The sequence below is a fragment of the Zea mays genome, chromosome 2 (genome assembly GCF_902167145.1).
Source record: "Zea mays cultivar B73 chromosome 2, Zm-B73-REFERENCE-NAM-5.0, whole genome shotgun sequence".
Classification (NCBI taxonomy): domain Eukaryota; kingdom Viridiplantae; phylum Streptophyta; class Magnoliopsida; order Poales; family Poaceae; genus Zea; species Zea mays.
The window spans coordinates 209,853,788-209,863,451 of NC_050097.1; the positions used below are offsets into that span (position 1 = coordinate 209,853,788).

Genomic DNA, 9,664 nt, shown 5'->3' on the forward strand with positions numbered 1-9,664 from the left:
ATGAATTTGGCCTAGACCTAGCGTCAAAGTAAAGAATTGAAGCGGAAGCCGACTTGGACTTAAACTTAGTTGAGAGTGGTCTCTTTTTTAATCTCGTATGTATCTCCTGCAGGGATCGGGCTAGTTGCATTACTCGAAAAGGAAGCATAATCGGAAGAACCTGTCGTGTAGTGCCTGCGTCTATTGTCCTCTGGCAGGTGAAGTGGTTGCATTCGCCGGGCTTAGGCCAATCTCCAGATCCGAGTAGAGAGTGGAATTATTTCTTTCTTTTGTCAACTGAAGTCGCGCGTAGCGCCAACTAACTGATAGCTGATAGAGCGCGGAGCCCCGAGTCTAAGCGAGCAGAGCCATTTCTTTGTCGTCAAAAGAAAAAAAAAGTACTAAAGGCGAAGGGCATTCTGTTGTACAGCTACTTTGGTTTTGGTATAGTTACAAAGGTAACCGGTAGGTGACTGTTGAATCGATAGTAGTTACGAAAGGGGGAAATAGCTCAGTTGGTTAGAGTGCTGGTCTGTCACGCCAGAAGTCGCGGGTTCGAACCCCGTTTTCCCCGCACGATCTTCCTCTTCCTGCCCGAGGAGGACGGTTCCTAATCTTTTGATCGGTAAAGGGTTCGATGCATTGATTTTCGCCTATGAACGAGTCAATCAGCTAGATCTACTTGCGGCAAACGACACCTTCCTTTCCGTACGTAAGGCAATGGTTGTTATTGAAGTTCAGATCAGGGAATACCCTAGGTTTCGGCTTTTTCCACGGTTCCGTAACGGTAGGTTTCGGCTCCTCGCTACATCCCTTCTGCTCCTACTAAGGATAAGGACGCTGCTGAACCGATAGGATTTGCCGAGCGAGCACTACCATAACTTCAACTTCAACTTAAACTTAACTTAACTTATGGTATCTGACCAGTGTTAAGCATTAGCCAACCAGGGAAAGAAACTAAGCGACTACCTGCGCTGTCACACGGCTCCATTTATCGAAGAAAGGGATCAGACTGCTGCCATTAAGGCAATGAAATTGACGAGGAAGAGTAAGGAGTTTGGAATGACAACTAGTCACTTCTTGCTGAAGATCTGTTCAGTGAAGGAAGCTTCACTATGATGTGTTAATGCCAATGGAGGATATGTTGCATGTTTGGTGTCCAAAGAAATGAGGATACTGAATGTTTTGTACCATCATATGTATGATATATTATACACACCCTAACGACCCCAGCAGGCCCTCTCTATCCGACAATGGTAGTGTCGGGGACCATAATTAGGGGTACCCTCAAGGCTCCTAATTCTCAGCTGGTAACCCCCATCAGCATAAAGCTGCAAAGGCCTGATGGGAGCGATTAAGTCAGGGATCAGTCCATTCGAGGGACTCGATCACGCCTCGCCCGAGCCTAGCCTCGGACAAGGGCAGCCGACCCCGGAGGATTTCCGTCTCGCCCGAAGCCCCCCTCCAGCGGCGAACATATTTCTGGCTCGCCCGAGGCCCTGTCTTCGCCAAGAAGCAACCCTGACCAAATCGCCGCACCGACCGACCCAACCGCAGGAGCATTTAATGCAAAGGTGGTCTGGCACCTTTATTCTGACGCGCGCCCCCCAGCCGGCAGAGCCGAAGTGACCGCCGTCACTTCGCTGCTCCACTGACCGGCCTGACAGAAGGACAGCGCCGCCTGCGCCACTCCGACTGCGGTGCCACTTGACAGAGTGAGACTGACAGGCAGTCAGGCCCTGCCGAAGGCACCATAGGAAACTCCGCTTCGCCCGACCCAGGGCTCGGACTCGGGCTAAGTCCCGGAAGACGGCGAACTCCGCTCCGCCCGACCCAGGGCTCGGACTCGGGCTAAGTCCCGGAAGACGGCGAACTCCGCTCCGCCCGACCCAGGGCTCGGACTCGGGCTAAGTCCCGGAAGACGGCGAACTCCGCTCCGCCCGACCCCAGGGCTCGGACTCCGCCCTGGCCTCAGCCGGCGGCCTCCGCCTCGCCCGACCCAGGGGCTCAGACTCGACCTCAGCCACGGAAGACGGACTCGACCTCGGCTTCGGAGGAGCTTCCACATCGCGCAACCTAGGACGCAGACCGGCCACGTCAACAGGAGGCGCCATCATCACCCTACCCCGAGCTGACTCGGGCCGCAGGGAACAAGACCGGCGTCCCATCTGGCTCGCTCCACCAGACAGGCAATGATGGCGCCCCGCATACTCTGTGACGACGGCGGCTCTCAGCCCCCTTACGGAAGCAAGAGGACGTCAGCAAGGACTCAACCGCTCCGACAGCTGTCCCTCCGCCAGGCTCCATCGCTCCTCCGACGGCCACGACATCACACCAGCTGGGTGCCAAAATCTCTCCGGCTGCCACAACGGCATGTACTTAGGGCGCTAGCTCTCCTCCGCTAGACACGTAGCACTCTGCTACACCCCCCATTGTACACCTGGATCCTCTCCTTACGCCTATAAAAGGAAGGACCAGGGCCCTCTTAGAGGGGGTTGGCCGCGCGGGGACGAGGACGAGACATGCGCTCGCTTGAAGCCGCTCGCTCCCTCTCCCGCGTGGACGCTTGTAACCCCCCTACTGCAAGCGCACCCGACCTGGGCGCGGGACGAACACGAAGGTCGCGGGATTCCCACCTCTCTAACGCCGGTCTCCGACCGCCTCGCTTTTCCCCCCTTCGCGCTCGCCCTCGCGCTCGACCCATCTGGGCTGGGGCACGCGGCGATATTCACTCGTCGGCTCAGGGACCCCCCGGTCTCGGAACGCCGAGAGTTGGCGCGCCAGGTAGGGGCCTGCTGCGTGTTGACGAACAGCTTCCCGTCAAGCTCCAGATGGCAGTCTCCAGCAACCTCTCCAACCCGGGACGGTGCTCCGTTTCGGGAGTCTTGAGTTCATGTCCCTCGACGGCAGCTACGACATGATAGTCCTTCCACCGCCGTGTGACAACGACAATGGCGGCCGACAGCCCGCCCGTCGGCGGCGGAATCGACGACGTCTTCCCCGCGTGGTGGAAGAACAACCTTCGAGCTCATCCCGCCCTCTTCCCCGCCGACGGAGGGGAAGGCATGGCAACCAAGGCCAAGCAGGAGGCAGCGCCTCGTCGGTTGTCGAGCGAGTCGACAGCGCCGGCACCCCAACGGGGGGCGCACCGGGTATCGACTTCGCGCTTGAGACGAAGACGAGCGTCGTCTCCCCGCGACATGCCAATCTCGAGCAAGCGGACGACGCCAGCACGCTTGCGAAAGGCTTGTTGGACGTCACCCTCGTACCTGAAACGACGGTGCAGTCAGTTCCCGACATGACTTTATCGCCGCTCGTCGACCAGAAGGTACCGACCGATTCCCATCCCACGTCATTTGGATTCAGCCTCAACCCGCCTAGCGACTTCGCTCTGGCGGGCGCTCGCGTAGAGGCAAGTCCAAACCCTCTAGGGTTTCGTATGCGGTCACCTTGGGACCGGCTGACGGACGTCTCGACCTACGGGCCCTCCGGGTCCGAGGAAGACGACGAGCCCAGCTTCTGTTGGGATTTCTCTAGACTTCTCAACCCTAGTGCCATGCGGGACTTCATGACCGCATGTGACTACTGCCTCTCCGACTGTTCCGACGGTAGCCGTAGCCTCGGCGACGAGGACTGTGGCCCAAGTCGCGAATGCTTCCACATCGATCTAGGGGGTCCCTCCGAAGGCAACCATCTCGGCATGCCGGAGGACGGTGATCTCCCTAGGCCGGCGCCTCGCGTTGACATCCCACGGGAGCTAGCTGTGGTCCCCGTTCAGGCGGAGGCTCATGACCCACAGCTCGAGCAAATCCGCGGGGTGCAGGTCAGGTTCGACGAGGGAGCAGGAGCGCTTGAGCCGATCCGCCGGGACGTCGGGCAGGCATGGGCAGGCCAACCCCCGGCCGGAGAAATACGTCAACTACCCCAGGGCTTCTAGCACCGCGTCGCCGACGACGTCAGGGTCAGGCCACCACCCGCATCTAGTGGGGTCGGCCAGAACATGGCTGCAGCAGCGATGCTTCTCCGCGCGATGCCGGAGCCATCGACCACCGAGGGGCGGCGAATCTAGGGGGAGCTCAAGAATCTCCTGGAAGGCGCCGTGGTCCGACGGGCCGAGAGCTCTGCCTCCCGAAGGCAGGGGTACCCCTCGGAACCTCATGTCGCGAATTCTCGATTCATGCGGGAAGCCTCGGTCTACACCGGGCGCACGCGCAACACCGCGCCTATGGCCCCGGGTCGCCTCGGCAACGAGCACCATCACCGCGACCGTCGGGCCCACCTCGACGAGAGGGTGCGCCGAGGCTACCACCCCAGGCGTGGGGGACGCTACGACAGCGGGGAGGATCGGAGTCCCTCGCCCGAACCACCCGGTCCGCAGGCCTTCAGCCGGGCCATCCGACGGGCGCCGTTCCCGACCCAGTTCCGACCCCCGACTACTATCACAAAGTACTCGGGGGAGACGAGACCGGAACTGTGGCTCGCGGACTACCGTCTGGCCTGCCAACTGGGTGGAACGGACGATGACAACCTCATCATCCGCAACCTCCCCCTGTTCCTCTCCGACACCGCTCGCGCCTGGTTGGAGCACCTGCCTCCGGGGCAGATCTCCAACTGGGATGACCTAGTCCAAGCTTTCGCCGGCAATTTCCAGGGCACGTACGTGCGCCCCAGGAATTCCTGGGACCTCCGAAGCTGCCGGCAGCAGCCGGGAGAGTCTCTCCGGGACTACATCCGGCGATTCTCGAAGCAGCGCACCGAGCTGCCCAACATCACCGACTCGGATGTCATCGGCGCGTTTCTCGCCGGCACCACCTGCCGCGACCTGGTGAGCAAGCTGGGTCGTAAGACCCCCACCAGGGCGAGCGAGCTGATGGACATCGCCACCAAGTTCGCCTCCGGCCAGGAGGCGGTCGAGGCTATCTTCTAGAAGGACAAGCAGCCCCAGGGCCGCCCATCGGAAGATGCTCCAGAGGCGTCAACTCAGCGCGGCGCCAAGAAGAAGGGCAAGAAGAAGTCGCAAGCGAAACGCGACGCCGCCGACGCGGACCTTGTCGCCGCCGCCGAGTACAAGAACCCTCGGAAACCCCCCGGAGGTGCCAACCTCTTCGACAAGATGCTCAAGGAGTCGTGCCCCTATCACCAGGGGCCCGTCAAGCACACCCTCGAGGAGTGCGTCATGCTCCGGCGCCACTTCCACAGGGTCGGGCCACCCGCAGAGGGTGGCAGGGCCCGCGACGACGATAAGAAGGAAGATCACCAAGCAGGAGAGTTCCCCGAGGTCCGCGACTGCTTCATGATCTACGGTGGGCAAGCGGCGAATGCCTCGGCTCGGCACCGCAAGAAAGAGCGCCGGGAGGTCTGCTCGGTGAAGGTGGCGGCGCCAGTCTACCTAGACTGGTCCGACAAGCCCATCACCTTCGACCAAGCCGACCACCCCGACCACGTGCCGAGCCCGGGGAAATACCCGCTCGTCGTCGACCCCGTCATCGGCGACGTCAGGCTCACCAAGGTCCTCATGGACGGAGGCAGCAGCCTCAACATCATCTACGCCAAGACCCTCGGGCTCCTGCGTGTCGATCTGTCCTCCGTCTGAGCAGGCGCTGCGCCCTTCCATGGGATCATTCCCGGGAAGCGCGTCCAGCCCCTCGGACAACTCGAGCTTCCCGTCTGCTTCGGAACACCCTCCAACTTCCGAAGGGAGACCCTGACGTTCGAGGTGGTTGGGTTCCGAGGAACCTACCACGCGGTACTGGGAAGACCATGCTACGCGAAGTTCATGGCCGTCCCCAACTACACCTACCTGAAGCTCAAGATGCCGGGCCCCAACGGGGTCATCACCGTCGGCCCACGTACAAACACGCGTTCGAATGCGACATGGAGTGCATGGAGTACGTTGAGGCCCTCGCCGAGTCCGAGGCCCTCATCGCCGACCTGGAGAGCCTCTCGAAGGAGGTGCCAGACGTGAAGCGTCATGCCGGCAACTTTGAGCCAGCGGAGACGGTTAAGTCCGTCCCCTTCGACCCCAGCGGCGACGCCTCCAAGCAGATCCGGATCGGCTCCGGGCTCGATCCCAAATAGGAAGCAGTGCTCGTCGACTTTCTTCGCGCGAACGCCGACATTTTCGCGTGGAGTCCCTCGGACATGCCCGACATACCGAGGGATGTCGTCGAGCACTCGCTGGACATCCGAGCCGGAGCCCGACCCGTCAAGCAGCCTCTGCGCCGATTCGACGAGGAGAAGCGCAGAGCCATAGGCGAGGAGATCCACAAGCTAATGGCGGCAGGGTTCATCAAAGAGGTATTCCATCCCGAATGGCTTGCCAACCCTGTGCTTGTGAGAAAGAAAGGAGGGAAATGGTGGATGTGTGTAGACTACACTGGTCTCAACAAAGCATGTCCGAAGGTTCCCTACCCTCTGCCTCGCATCGATCAAATCGTGGATTCCACTGCTGGGTGCGAAACCCTGTCTTTCCTCGATGCCTACTCAGGGTTTCATCAAATCAGGATGAAAGAGTCCGACCAGCTCGCGACTTCTTTCATCACACCCTTCGGCATATACTGCTATGTCATCATGTCGTTCGGCTTGAGGAATGCGGGCGCGACGTACCAGCGGTGCATGAACCATGTGTTCGGCGAACACATTGGCCGCACGGTCGAGGCCTACGTCGATGACATCGTAGTCAAGACGAGGAAAGCTTCCAACCTCCTTTCCGACCTTGAAGTGACATTCCGATGTCTCAAGGCGAAAGGCGTCAAGCTCAATCCCGAGAAGTGTGTCTTCGGGGTGCCCCGAGGCATGCTGTTGGGGTTCATCGTCTCCGAGCGGGGCATCGAAGCCAACCCGGAGAAGATCGCAGCCATCACCAGCATGGGGCCCATCAAGGACTTAAAAGGCGTACAGAGGGTCATGGGATGTCTCGCGGCTCTGAGCCGCTTCATCTCACGCCTCGGCGAAAGAGGTCTACCTCTGTACCGCCTCTTAAGGAAGGCCGAGTGCTTCACTTGGACCCCCGAGGCCGAGGAAGCTCTCGGGAACCTGAAGGCGCTCCTCACAAAGGCGCCTATCTTGGTGCCTCCAGCTGCCGGAGAAGCCCTCTTGGTCTACGTCGCCGCGACCACTCAGGTGGTTAGCGTCGCGATTGTGGTCGAGAGGCAAGAAGAGGGGCATGCATTGCCCATTCAGAGGCCTGTTTACTTCGTCAGCGAGGTACTGTCCGAAACCAAGATCCGCTACCCACAAGTTCAGAAGCTGCTGTATGCGGTGATCCTGACACGGTGGAAGTTGCGACACTACTTCGAGTCTCATCCGGTAACTGTGGTGTCATCCTTCCCCCTGGGGGAGATCATCCAGTGCCGAGAGGCCTCGGGTAGGATTGCAAAGTGGGCGGTGGAAATCATGGGCGAGACAATCTCGTTCGCCCCTCGGAAGGCCATCAAGTCCCAGGTCTTGGCGGACTTCGTGGCCGAATGGGTCGACTCCCAGCTACCAACGGCTCCGATCCAACCGGAGCTCTGGACCATGTTTTTCGACGGGTCGTTGATGAAGACGGGGGCCGGCGCGGGCCTACTCTTCATCTCGCCCCTCGGGAAACACATACGCTATGTGCTACGCCTCCATTTCTCGGCGTCCAACAATGTGGCTGAGTATGAGGCTCTAGTCAACGGGTTGCGGATCGCCATCGAGCTAGGGGTCCGACGCCTTGACGCTCGCGGTGACTCGCAGCTCGTCATCAACCAAGTCATGAAGAACTCCCACTGCCGCGACCCGAAGATGGAGGCCTACTGCGATGAGGTTCGGCGCTTGGAAGACAAGTTCTACGGGCTCGAGCTCAACCACATCGCTCGGCGCTACAACGAGACTGTGGACAAGCTGGCTAAAATAGCCTCGGGGCGAACAACGGTTCCCCCGGACGTCTTCTCCCGGGATCTGCATCAACCCTCCGTCAAGATCGACGACACGCACGAGCCTGAGGCGCCCTAGGCCTAGCCCGAGGTATCCTCGGCACAGCCCGAGGCACCCTCAGCTCGGCCCGAGGCGCCCTCGGTTCAGCCCGAGGCACCCTCGGCACCCGAGGGTGAGGCGCTGCCCGTCGAGGAGGAGTGAAGTGGGGTCAGGCCTAATCAAAACTGGCAGACCCCGTACCTGCAATATCTCCACCGAGGAGAGCTACCCCTCGACCGAGCCGAGGCTCGGCGGTTGGCGCGACGCGCCAAGTCGTTCGTCTTGCTGGGCGATGAGAAGGAGCTCTACCACCGCAGCCCCTCTGTCATCCTCCAGCGATGCATCTCCATCGCCGAAGGTCAGGAACTCCCGCGAGAGATACACTCGGGGGCTTGCGGCCATCACGCAGCGCCTCGAGCCCTTGTCGGGAATGCTTTCCGACAAGGCTTCTACTGGCCGACGGCGGTGGCCGACGCCACTAGAATTGTCCGCACCTGCGAAGGGTGTCAATTCTACGCGAGGCGGACCCACCTGCCCGCTCAGGCTCTACAGACGATACCCATCACCTGGCCTTTCGCTGTGTGGGGTCTGGATCTCGTCGGCCCCTTGCAGAAGGCACCCGAGGGCTACACGCACCTGCTGGTCGCCATCGACAAATTCTCCAAGTGGATCGAGGTCCGACCCCTAAACAGCATCAGGTCCGAACAGGCGGTGGCGTTCTTCACCAACATCATCCATCGCTTCGGGGTCCCAAACTCCATCATCACCGACAACGGCACCCAGTTCACCGGCAGAAAGTTCCTGGACTTCTGTGGGAATCACCACATCCGGGTGGACTGGGCCGCAGTAGCTCACCCCATGTCAAATGGGCAAGTAGAGCGTGCCAACGGCATGATCCTGCAAGGGCTCAAGCCTCAGATCTACAACGACCTCAACAAGTTCGGCAAGCGATGGATGAAGGAACTCCCCTCGGTGGTCTGGAGTCTGAGGACGACGCCGAGCCGAGCCACGGGCTTCACGCCGTTCTTCCTAGTCTACGGGGCCGAGGCCGTCTTGCCCACAGACCTGGAATACGGCTCCCCAAGGACGAGGGCCTACACCGACCAAAGCAACCAAGCTAGCCGAGAAGACTCACTGGACCAGCTGGAGGAGGCTCGGGACAAGGCCTTACTACACTCGGCACGGTACCAGCAGTCCCTGCGACGCTACCACGCCCGAGGGGTCCGGTCCCGAGACCTCCAGGTGGGCGACCTGGTGCTTCGGCTGCGACAAGACGCCCGAGGGCGGCACAAGCTCACGCCCCCCTGGGAGGGGCCGTTCGTCATTGCCAAAGTTCTGAAGCCCGGAACATACAAGCTGGCCAACAGTCAAGGCGAGGTCTACAGCAACGCTTGGAACATCCAACAGCTACGTCGCTTCTACCCTTAAGATGTTTTCAAGTTGTTCATATACCTCGCACCCACGCAAAGTTTAGTCATCAAGGAAGGGTCGGCCTCGCCTCGGCAAAGCCTGACCCTCCCTCGGGGACTAAAAGGGGGGGACCCCCTCTGCGTCGAAATTTTCCTCGAAAAAAGATCTTTTCTGCCAGAATGTCTTTCGTGCTTTTTGACTACTTCGAAAGTGGATCCTGAAAACGACGGAGTACACGTAAGCAGCTAAGGCTGACTGAGCCGAGGGACTCCTACGCCTCCGGGATACGGATATCTCACTCATCACCTTCTGCGATAAGTAACTCACGTTCGGA

General features: G+C 60.2%; 1 non-coding gene across 1 annotated transcript; it reads left to right on the plus strand.

Moving 5' to 3' along the window:
* The first annotated feature begins 479 nt into the window (after positions 1-479).
* TRNAD-GUC (transfer RNA aspartic acid (anticodon GUC)) lies at positions 480-553 on the plus strand. The gene has a single exon. It is a non-coding gene; the product is annotated as a tRNA-Asp (tRNA).
* The last annotated feature ends 9,111 nt before the right edge of the window (positions 554-9,664 follow it).